Genomic DNA, 15,909 nt, shown 5'->3' with positions numbered 1-15,909 from the left:
TTTCACTTAGCCATTTGCCCAACTATGCCACAGCATCGTGGTCTTGGCCTCTAAACTGTAAAGGGGAGCCCAAAACTTTCTGTACTGAATGAGCGACTCTACATGGCAGGCACTTTCCCAACGATCTACAACCCCGCCCAAAGTGGCCACAAAGAGGATAAAATATACCCGATCCTAACCTTTTCCTCAAGTGATCTCAGTGTTCAGTGACCCCCTAATAAACAAACGACTAGCACCCTCCCACCACCTGCCTGCGGAAACGAACATTCCCAGGATCCCGGGCCGTTTCGATTGACGTTACTTCCGGGGAAAGTAACCTTTCTCTGGCGGTTGCAGGACTGGAGAGGTCTCGCGACATTTGCTCCCGCGAGATCTGCTTGCTCACTCTAGCGATGACATCCTCCTCCTCCTCCCCGCCGCCTTTCGGCAATCTTCGCCAGTCCCAGCCCCGACCAATCTGCACTCAGATGGCATGGATCAGGGTCTCCCCCCCCGAACCCCAGTCCGCACTGGGCGTCAGGCGGCAGCTGCGGGGTGCGAGCTGCACGAGGCCGACGGCAGCGGCACTGCGGGAGGCCACGGGCTGGCGACGATCTGTGAGCGTGGGCGGGGCGGGGATAAGCTAGCTGAGTAGCGGCTCGATTGTTCTGGCCTGGCTATGGCGCCTCTCCTCCCCCCCGCCATGGCTCCCCGTGTCCCTGCTCCGCTCCTCTCAGTGAGTGAAAGTGGCCGCCGCCGCCGCCGGCCCAGCGCCCGCAGCCGCCTCAGCGCCGCCGCCATCTTGGGGTCCCAGGAGCCGCCGAGGGAGCGAGCTAGGAGCGTCCACGCCCAACGCAGTCACCGTCACCCGGCCTCAGAGAGCGAACCGCGGCTCCACCGTCGGCGGGGCGACCCCCCCCTTCGGACCCCGCCCGCACCCCGCCCCCCCTCCGCCGCCGCCGCGGCGGCGGGGCCCGGCGGCCCGAGGTGAGGCGACTAGACGTGGGCGGGCGAACGGAGGGGGGGGTTGTGTAGGCCCCGTTGCGCCCCTCTCTGCAGGCGACGACTGGGCCGCGTCTTAAAGGGGCCGTCGCCCCCGGCCCTTGGATTTGTTGGGGTTAGTAGGGAGGATGGGTGTGGACACTCCCCGTAGGGTTGGGACTTCAGGGACTTGGGCCTCGTCCTTTCCCCTCTCATACCTCTAGAGACCCGGGGTCACGCCGTGACCTCAGATAGCCGAGGAAGCCCGTGGGGCGCCCACACGTGGGGAGTGTGTTAGACCAGGTGCACGTGGGACCCGGTGGGGCGGTGTCGGGCTAACACGTGTGTGGGTTTGGGGGTGGGGTGGGTCAGGGCGGGGGCTGGTTGAGCTCGAGTGGGAGCCGTTTGAGGGCTTTATTTGTCCTCTTAAGGAAATGAGATCTAAGAGCTTGATAGTATGTCAGTTTATGTGAAGCAAGTTGGGATATGGGTAAATGGTCCTTGCTGCTTGTTGGTGTTATATGGGGACAGCCTAACACGTGCACATACTTAGGAGTGTGTAGGGGACACCCACTGTGGTCTTTCAGGCTTTTGTAGAACGTTCAGGCAAGTGTCATCCTATTTTGACATTCCTTCTTGAGCTTGCTGATGAAAACTACTACTTCCGTAATCAGCTAGGGTGGAAGCCCCCTACAGTTTAGGAGTGATAGAGCCCAAGAAGGCACTCACTATTTTAGTTTACAGCCAGCTGTGGCCAAATCATTTGATTCATACACTGTCTAGTTTCATGTTGGAGTACTTGTTGCTAGGATTTGGAGATGAAATTAGTAGGTTGAGTTCTCTGAAATCACAGGTAACCAGCTTACTTTTCCAATCAGTGACTTTCATGATTTCCTTTTCCAGGGAGACTTTGATTGTGGTTTGCTAGTGGCTGCATTTCATTTATTTATTTATAAGTAACAACTTTATTGCAATATAATTCACATTACAAAAGACTCACCCTTTTGAAGTGTACAGTTCTGTGATTTTTCATATACTCAGAGTTGTACAGCTTTCACCACTATGTAATTCATCACTCCAAAAAGAAGCACCCTTAGGCTGTCACTCTCCAATCAGCCCTTCTCCTGGCCCCTAGCAACCACTAATCTATTTTCTGTCTTTATAGATTTGTCTATTCCAGGTATTGCGTACAAAGGGAATCCTGAAATAATGTGTCTTTTGTGACTGGCTTCTTTCACTTAACATGCTCTCAAGGTTCATCTTTGTAGTAGCATGTGTCAGGACTTTGTTCCCTTTTGTTGCCAAATAATATTCCATTACCTTTGTGTTTTATGCTTGAAATTCTCAAACTCTTCCTTTAAATCAGCTATTTGAGATTATTATATGCGGCAGAATTCACATGCTTACTAGATAATAAAATGAATTTGTGTTTTTAGGATTAAGTTCTGTTATTTTAGTTTATTGTGTTCTTTTCCTCTTTATTTTGTTTCAGTAGAATTCAAACTAATTTTTAAAGATCTATGTCTTTTATTTATTTTTTTAATTTTTTAAATTTTTTTTAAAGATTTTATTTATTTATTTGACAGACAGATCACGAGTAGGCAGGGAGGCAGGCAGAGAGAGAGAGAGGATGAAGCAGGCTCCCTGCTGAGCAGAGAGCCTGATGCGGGACTCGATTCCAGGACCCTGAGATCATGACTTGAGCCGAAGGCAGCGGCTTAACCCACTGAGCCACCCAGGCACCCAAAGATCTATGTCTTTTAAATAGGAAATAACTGTAAAGAGCACAAATGTCATTAGATAATTTTATGACTAATAAAAACGTTTTGAGTACGTCAGGGTGGAAATGTGATGAAGTATAAACAACAGACCATGAACTATGGTGTTACAACTTTATTTAATAAGAATTTGTCATAGTACTACCAAGGAATGGTATCATAACAGCTTTTGAGTACTATTACTTGTGTAGACGTAGGGCTGGGGAGGGAATAATAGACAGCTCTCTGCCCTCCAGAAGATTAAAACTGGTTTGTGGATTTAACATGTCAACATACAAGTTCACACAAAATATAAATGCTGATATAGTGAATTTTCGAGAGGTTGGAACAGGATAGTTATTACGATACTTTGAATTTGTGTGGGAAAATAAGTGAAGTTGATGACAAGTTTTAAAGTTGAATCTTAAGCATAAGCATTTTGGGGGCATCTGGGTGGTTCAGTCATTAAGCATCTGCGTTCAGCCCGGGTCTTGATCTCAGGGTCCTGGGATCAAGTCCTGTATCAGCTCCCTGCTCAGTGGGGATCCTGCTTCTCCCTCTCCCACTCCCCTTGCTTGTGTGTCCTCCCCCATTAAATAAATAAATAAAATCTAAAAAAAAAAAAGCCTAAGCATTTTGATATGATAGGCTGTAGCATGCAGAGGATGAGAAGAACATAGTTGCTAATACTTACTAAACACTTATTATGGACACTGATCCTAATCATGAGGGCTTTATTCCCACCTAATACCATCATCTTTGGAGTTAGGATTTCACCAGGAGATCAGTAATAGTTAATAGTTGACAAGTTAGATACCAAAAAAAAAATCTTTGGAGCTAAATGCTATCCATATTTTTAATGGCCTAAAAGACAGTAAATCAACTGTGACATGCTTTTATAAACCTTCACCACCAAGGATTGATATCCTGTGCGATGGTCTATAAGCAGGATTCTTTTTTCTTTTTCTTCTTTTTAAATTAGGCTCCAGACCCAGTGTGGGGCTTGAACTCCCAACCCCTGAGATCAAGGGTCACATGCTGTACCAACTTGAGCCAGCCAGGCAACCCTATAGAACAGGGTTCCTAATGTTTTTTATGTGCCCTGGACTCCTTTGCAGTCTAAAGAAACCCATGAATGCCTTTTCAGAATATGACATTTAAATGTATAGAATATAGTTCACATATTTAGAAAACAATTTATGATGTAAGAAATTTCCTTTTTATTACTGAATTAAATAACCAGTGAAAGTCTAATATCGTGCTGTGCTGCCTACATTCAGAATTGAAGGAAATGCTAATTTCAGTTACAGGTTGGTGAAAATAAGGATGAAAATTTTTTTCCATCCAAGTTTATGGACACATAGCTAAGTGATTTCATATGGGGCTAACCAGTGTTTGTTTTGTTTTCTTTTTTTTTTTAAGATTTTATTTATCTGTTTGATAGAGATCCCAAGTAGGCAGAGCAGCAGGCAGAGAAAGAGGGGTTAGCAGGCTCCCTGCTGAGCAGAGAGCCAGATGCGGGCCTCCATCCCAGGACCCTGAGATCATGACCTGAGCTGAAGGTAGAGGCTCAATTCACTGAGCCACCCAGGCACCCTTAACCAGTGGTTTTTCTAACAAGAAGTAGAATTATTGACTCTTAAATTCATGTTCACAGTAACAAGAGCAAGGGGTAGTTTAGCTAAGGGGAAACCTGGTAGTGTAATGGAAGGACATTGTTTTTAGGCTAGAAAAGTTTTGGGTTTGAGTTCCACTTTCCCACTGGGTAAGCAACTAAACCTTTTTTTTTTTTTCTTTTTAAGATTTATTTATTTATTTTAGAGAGCATGCACTTGGGAATGTGAGTGAGGGGAAGGGTAGAAGGAAAAGGAATCTTCAAGCAGATTCCTTGCTGAGCATGGAGTTGGATGCTTAACTGTCTAAGCCACCCAGGTTCCCCAAGCTACTCAGATTTTTTGAGTTTCAGTTCTCTTACATGTATAATAGAATGATTTTCACTTTTGAAATAAAATGACATATTAACTCTAACTGTAAAACAGCATATTGATGAATGTTGGTTTATTTTTGTCTTTGAGGAAATAAACACATCCAAGGCCATGACATACATTTAGTTTTGATTTGGGAGAAGGGAAACTATTTGTTACGTGGTAGGAAGGAACAACCTATATGGCATATAGGATCTACTCAGGATGTTCAAGTACAGAGTTTGTCTTTTGGTAATGGTACTAAAACTATTCTTACTTCTTGTAAAAGAACAAATAAAGTACCTTCAGGTTTTTATGTGACAGCTAGCTCTTCTGTGTAAGAAGTTAGTACCTCAGTAGAATAAACTGTGACTCTTTCATATTTTTGTGCACGAACAGAAAAATGGCTAATGAACATCAGTATGGTAAAAAGAATGTTCGGGTCACTTTATTCCTGAGTATGTTGCCTGAGTGTTGCCCGAAAGTCAACAAAATGTTAGTCATTCCCTGGAGAGGTTATGAAAAAGAAAATTAAAAAATGGACTACATTATCTTGGTACAAAACCACAATACATCCACTCTTAGACTATAGGATGGATTCCAATTATTGCATCTCAAGGAAGAATAAATTAAGCAGGAGGGAAGTTTCCAGAAAATGGCAGCATAAATGATGAAAGCAGTGGTAAGGCTTTCAATGTGAAGATAAAGAAATTTGACTTGATAATGGAATGATGAAGACTGAGATGGACTGATTAAGTTAAATGGGATTAGGTAAAACATGAATTATAATCCTGGAAAATTAGAACTAGCTTGAAAGATGAATATTGTTTGACAGGTGTATAATGAGTGGTTTGTTTATGAAACTTACTAGCAGAGAAGGTAGTTAAGGCTCAAGAACAAACCACGTACAATGTAAGGGTTACAAAGCCAGAACTTTTGTGATCCATCCTAGTTCATTTCAGGTCAACAAACTATTTAATGATGCTTGTACCTAATGGTTTATGAAACTCCTTACTTTGTTCATTCAATAAATGTTTATTGAACACCTAATGAGTGCTTTTTGACCCTTCGAACACTCAAGGGACTATGGGGTAGACTCCGGGGATGTACAAGTGAATTAATCCAAGTGTATGTATGGAAAGTACAGAGGGGCTCTGCAAAGATAAACCCATGGTTATGAAAACTTTAGGTGCCATAGAGAAGTACGAACCTAAAGATTCTTTTGAATTGCTGATATAAATTAGTGGTACTTAGTTTTGTTTTTGTTTTTTGTTTGTTTTTGTTTGTTTGTTTTTGTTTGTTTGTTTGTTTTTAAAAATTTTATTTATTTATTTGACAGAGATCACAAGAAGGCAGAGAGGCAGGCAGAGAGAGAGGGGGAAGCAGGCTCCCTGCTGAGCAGAGAGCCTGATGCGGGGCTCGATGCGGGGCTCGATCCCAGAACTCTGAGATCATGACCTGAGCCTAAGGCAGAGGCTTAACCTACTGAGCTACCCAGGCACTCCTGGTTTTTTTTGTTTGTTTGTTTTGGGGAGATTATTTATTTGTTTGTCAGAGGACATGTGTGAGAGAGCACAAGCAGGGGAGCAGCAGGCTCCCCACTGAGCAAGGAGCCCATTGTGGGGATGTGGAACTCAGTCCAAGGACTCTGGGATCATGACCTGAACCAAAGGCAGACACTTAATGGACTGAGACACTTAATGGACTGGGTATCCAAAGGCACTTCGTTTTTAGTCTGTGTGTGTGTGTGTAATGTTAGTCAACATACTTCTAGTCTTCTTAAAAAATTTTATTGAGACATTGTTTTCATTTGTTTAAAGGCCCTAATCTGCCTTTTTTAAACAGAAGCATTGTAATCCAGTGGCAGTGTATTAAAGCTCAGCCTTTTTTAGATCTTAGAGCCAGGTTACCTGCGTTCGAATTTTAACTCTCCCTCTTACTAATTTTCTAACCTTTGGAAAGCTATTTAAGCTTCAGTTTCTTCATTTATTAAATTAGAATAATTGTGCCTACTTTATAGAGGGTAATTGTGAGAAATGAGGGCATAAATGAGTAATTGCTTAGAATGGTCTCTGGCACATAGTGCTCTCAACAGGTGTTAGCTATAATTAAGAGTACCATTTTATTTTGGTAGTTTAATTAATCTAAAGTTTTAGTTTATAGAAATCAGGACCTTTTTGACTTTATCTAAGGATAAGGCGGGGAAAATATATCAATAAAGAAAATAGTTGCAATGCATTAACCTTTGTGTTGATGTAATGAATACTATTAGATGTCAATAGAAATATCTTTTTAGTTGAGATCATAACTTAAAGAGGTAGTATGGCAACTTGAAGCGTTTTAGTTCAATGTCTAAAATGTTTCTGTCTTGGATGTTATTCTAATGTTAGTAATAGTTTGCTCTTTTTAGGGTCATTCTTAGAATGTAGTAGTAGACCCAGGCTCTAAAGCAGGGCTAGGAAATGTTTTCCTGTAAGTGGTCAAATAATAAATCTGTGTTTTGCTGGTCATACCTTCCCTGTGGCAGCCTCTCAGCTCTGCCCTTCTACAATGGGAAAGCAGCCATAGTTAATATATAAGTGAATGAGTGGGGCTGTGTTCCAACAAAACTTTATTTATGGGCACTAAAATTTTAATTTCAGGGGCACCTGGGTGGCTTGGTGGGTTAAAGCCTCTGCCTTCAGCTTCAGTCATGATCCCTGGGTCTTGGGATCATGCTTTCTGATCAGGCATCAGGCTGCCTGATCAGCATCAGGCTTTCTGCTCAGCAGGGTGCCTGCCTCCTCTCTCTATGCCTGCTTCTCTGCCTACTTGTGATCTCTGTCTGTCAAATAAAGAAAATCTAAAAAAATTTTTTTTTTAATTTCATGTGTCATGAAATATAATTTCTCCCCTTTATTTAAAAATGTAAAAACCAGGGGCACCTGGGTGGCTCAGTGGGTTGAGCCTCTGCCTTCGGCTCAGGTCATGATCCAGGAGTCCTGGGATCAAGTCCCACATTGGGCTCTCTGCTCAGCGGAGAGCCTGCCTCCCACCCCAACCCCGACCACCTGCCTCCCTGCCTACTTGTGATCTCTCTCTCTCTCTCTCTCTGTCAAATAAATAAATAAATAAATAAAATCTTAAAAAAAAAATAAAAGTAAAAACCATTCTTACCTATCAAGAATACAACAATCAGTGGTGGGCTGGATTTGACATGCAGGCCATATTGTCCTGACTCCTACTCTAGAGTCTTGATAACTCCCTGGCTAGGTAATCTTCTGCAAGTTAGTATGAAGACTTAATGTCATTTTTTTTCCCCTTGAGATTTTATTTATTTATTTGAGAGAGAGAACAAGTGGTGGGGAGGGCGGAGGGGGAGAGAGAGAAAAGGAAGCAGACCCCTGTTGATTAGGAAACCTGATGGAGGGCTCAATCCCAGGACCCAGAGATCATGACCCTGGTTGAAGGCAGACACTTAACCAACCGAGACACTCAGGCACCCCCTTAGTGTCATCTTTTAAATGGAGATAATAGTATCTACTTCATATAGTTGTTAGGAGTAAGATAATCTGTGTTAAATGGTTAGCACCATCCTTGAGACACTGTTTAATGAATGCTGTATATATATAATTGTCTAATTGAACCCATTCATTTTACAGTGAGGCTCTTGGGACCGTGATAGAATAGCCGATAGTCCTAGAGTCTTTCTGTGACTTGTCAATAGCATTAAAGTCACAGCTCTTGACTTCAGCCTCTCTACCCAACCTCATTGCTTCCATAGAGGATTGTAGTACCTTGTAATTTATTACTATTTTTTTAAGTACGCTCCATCCCACGACACGGAGATCAGGACTTGCATGTTCTACAGGCCGAGCCCACCAGGTGCTCCTAGTACCATGTAATTTAGTTAAAATACTGCTTGATAAAACTAGTCTACTGGATACCTTAATGGTGGATATGACATTATGAATTTTTCAAAACCCATAGGTCTTTACAGCACAAAGTAAACTTTAACTTTGTGCAAATTAAACATTATTTAGGAGGTAAAGAGGTCCTGGGAAAGAATGCAGGCTGTGACAAGAGAATCTAATTGTATTAGAAGTGTATGAAATAACCTTACTGAAAAGGGAAGAAGGGATGTGTTGACCTAAGTAACCTTGGAAATGAGTGGAATCTAAGACAAGGAATTTCATATAAGCACTGTAATCTAATTGATAAAGTTGTATCCCATGAAGGTGCAGGTTAATTTTGATGCTGTTACCTGTGTGTAGTGCAAGTGAACAATTAGTAAATAGATGGTTAAGAGACAGGCTTCTCACTGTTAGGGTCTGGATTTACAGATAAGCAAGGGGAGAAGCTAGAATGATTCATGTGGTAATAGATTGGAGTTGGGAACGTGAGCATAAACTCATGTTTAGTTTAGTACAGATGGTTACATATTGAAATGCTTATATACCTATATACATTCTTGGGATTATACCCACACACTGTGCTGTATCAGCTGAGATTAAAAGAAACCCAGGAGCAACACCTAGAACCCAGATGTTAGTTTCTAATACAAAGGACTAGAGCTCCTTGGAGAAATGGCTGATTCTAGGACTGGGCAGGAAATCTACAAGATGAGCCTGGAACATCTTGTAGTGCCAGAATGTAAGGAAGTGCTCTAACAACAACCACCCACCACCACCACCACCACCACCATCCAACCCCGTAATGAGGAAGATATGTCAGAGGAGCCTAGGACCCAGCTGAAAGAGCTCTCAGTGGCCAAAACTGGAATGATTTCAACAGCAAAATAAACTGAGCAGCATTGATTATAACCCATAATATAAAATCAATACTTTTGAGTCTAAAATGTTCTAAATAAGTTCTTGAATAAATGAATATACTGTATGGAATGGTGCATTAGCTTAGTTTTTTTTTTTTTTTAAAGATTTTATTTATTTATTTGACAGACAGAGATCACAAGCAGGCAGAGAGGCAGGCAGAGAGAGAGGAGGAAGCAGGCTCCCCACGGAGCAGAGAGCCCGATGCGGGGCTGGATCCCAGGACCCTGGGATCATGACCTGAGCCGAGGGCAGAAGCTTTAGCCCACTGAGCCACCCAGGCACCCCATTAGCTTAGTTTTATGTCATCAGAGCCACTGGTTTGCTTGAGATCATTTAGACAATACTGGAGTTTAAGCATATGGGACTTTGGAGTCAGACTTCCTGGATTTCAGACCTGCTCTGACACTTCTGGCTGTGTGACCTTGGGCAGGTTCCTTAAGCTCACTTTCTTTATCTCTAAAGTGAAGGTTATAATAGTGCCTATGTCATAAAATGATTAAATGAGTTAATTTATATATAAAGTACATATGCATATAATGTTTGGCACATAGCTTTTTTTTTTTTTAAAGATTTTGTTTATTGAGAGAGAGAGCATGAGCAGGCGTGGGGTAGAGGGAGAGGGAGAAGCAGATTCAATCCCAGGACCCTGGGATCATGACCTGAGCCAAAGGTAGACACTTAGCCTACTGAGCCACCCAGGCATCCCTGGCACATAGCTTTCAATAGAATGTGTATATAGCCTCCTTATTACAGTAGTATTTGATAAAACAAGATAAAAAATTTAGAATCCCACTTGGAATTGTTTATAATGGAGTCTCTCTCCCTACACCCTAAACTTCTTGAATAGAGGAAAAAGTCTAACTTCAATTTAAGTGTTCATTGAGGGTAGTTTGATGTACACATCCTTGTTCTAATTGACTGTATAGACTGTATAATGAAGAGAGTGAGAGTAAATACATTTAGTGTTAATAAACTCATAACACACTTATGTAACTGAAATATCTAATGAATGAAAAGCAAGATCCCTTTAATATACAATTCAACTTGTGCTTATTTACGGATGGTTTGTCCCTAGCATGAATTACCTGAAATTTAATTTCTCAGACTGCTTTGGAGAACATAGTTCAAGACAACTTCTCTGTTGGCGTGTTCACTTTCAAAATGAAACTGACTTTTAGTATATGAAAACTAAATATAAAAGTGATTTTTGGAACATTGGCTGTTTATGGGTACCTCTTTTTATTCTTAGTAATAACCTTTCACCATCACTCATATAATAATGGAGGATAAACTGTATGGGACTGATAGCTAAAATTTCCCAGTACTTTGTGAGGCATCTCTCTTTTTCACAAGTAACCATTCAGCAAGCTAATATTATCTTTGCTTTGCTGAGGAATGAAATGAGTTGCTCACGTTTTCTGGGCTGCAAGTTCAGTCCTTTAATTTCTCTTTTCTATGGGAGTATCTTTTTCTCAGCTGTCTCATTCCCTGGAAAAGGTAAGTGTTTTCATGGATCTAGCTATGAAATTTGTTGAAATAACTGGTTCTTCAGTAAGAGATCTATAGCTGTTCTCAAATTTTTAATTTGATAAATTGTTATTAAATGGGTGCTTTTCACTGCAAGATTTATGAAAATAGAACCTAGGGACCTCTAACATAGCATAACTTAAAAAAATTTTTTTTTAAGTTACCATGTGGAAAGGTCCATTAGATACCTTGGGAAACAGTTCTTCCCTTTTGGATTTTTGATTGTGTAATAAATAAACCCTAAGTGTTTAATAATAAGGATTAAACTTGTTTGACCAAAGGTTCCGTCTGTAGTGTATACCATAGAATTCCATAGAGGCAGTTGTAAAGATAGTAAAGATACTTCTTTTATTATTCGGATAAGATGTTTTTGTTCCATATATGGTGAAGATACTCTTCTAGGAAGTTGAAATGATACTTTCCTAGAGGAGAGCACATGCATTGTAATTGATTTTTTTTTTTTTTGTAACATTTCATTTTGCTATAATAGTCCAGTGTCATTAATGAAGAATATTAATACAGGGAAATGTGGATAAGCATTTTTTTCTTCCTCACAATATGCCTTTGAGGTAGGCCAAAATATTTTGCCATTTTTGAAATTTATGAAAAGACTTTACTTTTTTAGCCAGGAGTTTCTCATTCTGTTTAAAATGCAGGTGTTGTTATTTCTGAAACTTTGTGTTTAGGGTGAACTCTGGGCTTGTTAATTTGCTAGGCAGTACCCAGGCTGTTATAGTGATGCCTTTGAGCAGATTGTTTTTGTCTGCCTTTGTTTCTTGAGGACAAGGTCTTTTCCTCAATCAGTGTTTGGTATATAGTAACCTTTTAGTGAATATTCTGTGATCTGAAAGGAAAGTTTTGTTTCAACTAGGGTTTTATTTAAAGAGGTTTTGTGATTTATTTACTTCTTATTTGCCATGTGCTAGGTTGACCAAAAATCTGTTGTTCAACTGTGGATACTTTCCAAAGTGAAGGATGAGGGACTATTAGTAATTATGCATAGGATGGTGATCTTAAAAGGTCTTGGGCAAACTAACTAGGAGGTGTGGTCATCCAGGTCAGGAGGCGGTTTGTTTCTGTTCAGCAGTCTGGTGGTAAAGGATTGGGAATTTGGTGTCACCAACAATACATCTGAGTGCTAATTCTGGCTTGGACAAATTCTTCAGCTTAACTAAAATGAGAAGAAGATTTGAATTATTGTGATGATTAAATGGGCTAGTATTATTATGAAAGCACTTAGGACAGAAAAGCCCCTCACACTAGTGTGCCCTCAGTGTTGGTCCCTTATCTTCCCTTCCCATCTTGCTATACAAGAGTTTCTGTTCTCAACTGAGGCTGGCTTTGGAAGCCTTTTTAATGGTAAAGATTAACTGAAAGATTCCACTAAAATATTTTAGTGAATGCAGGAATGTTTTTCAGCTAATTCAGTGAGCTTATTTTTTTGTTAAATTGTGTAATGTGGTGAGCAGGAAATGAATGCCCTGTGAAACCTAATTACTGTTACTCTTTCTCAAAATATTCATGAAAAATGTCTTTTTCCAATTATTTTTTATAAAATTGCTGGAAGATATTTTTATAATTTCATTTTGCAAAATAGTCAGTTGTAACCTTTATTTCAACTTAATGGATTCATACAAATTTTACTAGTTAGAGAAAAGATGATTTAAATGAGAATTTCATTATTTCTTACCAATATTTATACTGTGCAAAATTATGTTTTCTTTTTGAGTATTTATTTTTCCCCCTGTATTTTTTGATATTTTGCTAATTTAGTCCATTTTAATTGAGTGTTTTTTTTTTTTTTAAAGGAAACCAAAGAAAAACAGTTTTCATAGACTTTGTGACTTAGTATAGGCATCCACACTGTGAACCAAAGGGAAGTATTCTGGTACCAAGACTTCCAGCTGCTTCTGGTATTGTGGATGATTCCTTATTTCCTAAACAACAGATAAGAAGATAATATAGAAAGACCTAGGGTTAAGAACAATCACAGTGATATAGATACAACTAAGAGAAAGAGGGTTACTTAGCTATTTTTAGCATACACTGAATTCTTACTTTCTGTAAAATATTCGAGAGTTAGGGAAGACACTCTGGTTTATCAGTAAGAATACTAGTTATGCACAGCAGATATGGTGTGAGCTTTTAGTGTCTACCTTAGTCTGGTACTGGAAGAGCACAAAAAAATACCTTTAAGGCCATGGCTGGAAGTTGAATCCTAATTTGAGCTGCAAAAGAGAAAGTATACCAGAATCTTTTGGAGTAAATCTGTTGGCCTTGGAACTCCTCAGATTTCCATGAGAATCCTGATAAAGTTGTGAAATTTGTGTTAGAGGAGATCTGTACCTTTATTTGGTATAGAGTTACAAATGGGGCCATTTAGCTTGATTACGTATTATTTGCATTGCCCTCTGCGGACTGATATATATTTTTTAAGATTTTATTTATTTATTTGATGGAGAGAGATCACAAGTAGGCAGAGATGCTGGTGGAGAGGGAGAAGGAGAAGCAGGCTCCCTGCTGAGCAGAGCCAGATGCAGGGCTCCATCTCAGGATCCTGGGATCATGACCTGAGCCGAAAGCAGAGGCTTAACCCACTGAGCCACCCAGGTGCCCCCAGACTGATTTTTTTTTTTAATATCCTTGCAAACTGATAAAGAATAAAACCAAGCAAAGAGTGATTAACAATTTTTTATGTAGACATTATATAGACATATAGTTTTCATTAAGGCAGTTTACCAGTATTTTCTCTTATGGTTAGCCCTTCTGTGCCCTAAGAAATTTTTTTTTAAAGATTTTAGTTATTTATTTTTTGGAGAGAGAGAACAAGAGCAGAGGGAGAGGCAGAGAGAAAATTCCCAGCAGACTCTCAGGTTGAGGGTAGATTCCAGCGCAGGGCTTCATCTCATGAACTTGAGATTGTCACCTGAGCGGAAACCAAGAGTGAGATGCTAAACCATCTGAGCCACCTGAGCCCCTGTGTCCTAAGAAATTTTTACCTACTCCAGCTGACAAAGATATGTTCTAAATGTTTTCTTTTAGAAGCGCTATCATTTTAGCTTTTCATTTAAGTCTGTGGTTAATCTTTCACTTCATTTTTGTATATGGTAGGAGTTTGGGATTCACTCCCCCAAGTCCCCAAATATGGGTTTCCAGTTGTTTCAGCACCATTTCTTGGAAAAACTTTTCTTTCCCTATTAGATTGTTTCTCAAGAATCAGTGTGACTGGGGGCGCCTGGTGGCTCAGTTGTTAAGCATCTGCCTTCCGCTCTGGTTGTGATCCCAGGGTCCTGGGATTAAGCCCCACATTGGGCTCCCTGCTCAGCAGGAAGCCTGCTTTTCCCTCTCCCACTCCTCCCGCTTATATTCCCTCTCTTGCTTTGTCTCTCTCTGTCAAATAAATAAAACCTTTAAAAAAAAATAAAGAATTGATGTGACCATGTTAAGTGTAGGTCTTTTTTCTGGACTCTGTTTTGTGCCATTGGTTTGTCTGTCCTTAGGCCAGTGCAGTATACCATCTTAATTACTGTAACTTTTATCAAGTCTTGTAATCAGATAGTGTGAACTCCCAGTTTTGCTCATCATTTTCAAACTTCTTTGAGCTATTTTGCTCTTCCATATAAATTTTAGGCTGAGTGTGTCAGTTTCTTCAAAGAACCCTTCTGGGACTGGACTTGGAATCTGTGGATAAGAGAGGATATATAGGAGAGAATTAACATCTTAATAATAATATTCCAGTCCATGAACATGAAATAATAGTAACACATATGTCTGACAAAGGAATTATATCTATAATATAAAAAGGACTTCTGTAGCTCAGTTGTAACAAGACTACAGCTTTTTCAAATGTGGTAAAAAAAAAACACAATAAAACTTTAACAGATATTTCATAAGGGAATTTATATAAATGGCCAATAAGCATGTGAAAAGGTCATCAGTTGTCAGGGTTGTGCAAATTAAAATCACAATGAGACACCGTTGTAACACCAGGTGTTGGCAAAGTTGAGAAGCAACTAGAACTGCTTTTCATTGTTGGTGGGAATTTAAAACATAAGAACCATTTTTGGAAAATTGTTTGGTGGTTTGTTATAAGGTTAAACAGATATCTCTCTGTGGCCTTGCAGTTCCATTCCCAGGAATTTACCCAAAGTGAATTGAAAACCCAAATATCCCATCAATAGGTGAACAAATAAACTGTGGTGATATTCATTCCTATGATGGAATCTGATTCAGCAACAAAAAGTAGTGAACTCCTGATGTATGCAGTAACATGGATGAATCTCAGAAAAGAATCCAAGGGGTGTCTGGGTGGCTCAGTCATTAAGTGCCGGCTTTTGGCTCAGGTCGTGATTCCAGGGTCCTGGAATCGAGCCCTGCATCCGGCTCCCTGCTCTGTGGGAAGCCTGTTTCTCCTTCTACTCCTGCTTGTGTTCCCTCTCTTGCTGTCTCTCTCTCTCTGTCAAATAAAAAAATAAAATCTCAAAAAAAAAAAAAAGAATCCAGACACAAAAGCATACGTGCAATATGATTCCCTTTTTCTAAATTTCTAGAGCATGCTAGAAATTAGTTCATTTGTGGTGCTGGAAATCAGAATAGTGATTGCCTTGAGGGTTGGAGCAGTTGTCTGGGTGGAAATGGAAGCCTGAGAGAACTTTCTGGGGTAATTTACTGTTCTTATGTATCTTGATAGGGATATTAATTAGGTTTATGTATGTGTATGTCAAAACTCATCAAACTATGTATTAATATTTGTTTCAACATATAAGTTAAAAATCTTTTTTTCTTTTTAAGATTTTATTTATTTATTTGACAGAGGTCACAAGTAGGCAGAGAGGCAGGCAGAGAGAGGGGGGAAGTAGGCTCCCTGCCGAACAGAGAGCCTGATGTGGG

The 15,909-nt window shown here is 40.2% G+C and overlaps 1 protein-coding gene across 3 annotated transcripts in view; it reads left to right on the top strand.

Annotated features, from left to right (window-relative positions):
* Positions 1-441: 441 nt before the first annotated feature.
* INO80 (INO80 complex ATPase subunit) overlaps positions 442-15,909 on the top strand; it is a 138,098-nt gene continuing 122,630 nt past the window's right edge. The window contains exon 1 of one of the 3 annotated variants that reach the window (XM_045067904.1): positions 442-966. The gene's annotated coding sequence lies outside the window, so the exon portion shown is untranslated. The remainder of the gene's footprint in view (positions 967-15,909) is intronic. The other 2 variants (XM_045067903.1, XM_045067902.1) reach the window with 2 other exon arrangements.

The sequence above is a fragment of the Mustela putorius genome, unplaced genomic scaffold (genome assembly GCF_011764305.1).
Source record: "Mustela putorius furo isolate JIRA1106 unplaced genomic scaffold, ASM1176430v1.1 tig00003898_pilon_pilon_pilon, whole genome shotgun sequence".
NCBI classification, from domain to species: Eukaryota; Metazoa; Chordata; class Mammalia; order Carnivora; family Mustelidae; genus Mustela; species Mustela putorius.
Note: the sequence above shows the minus strand (reverse complement) of the source record. Positions and strands in the feature narration are given on the sequence as shown.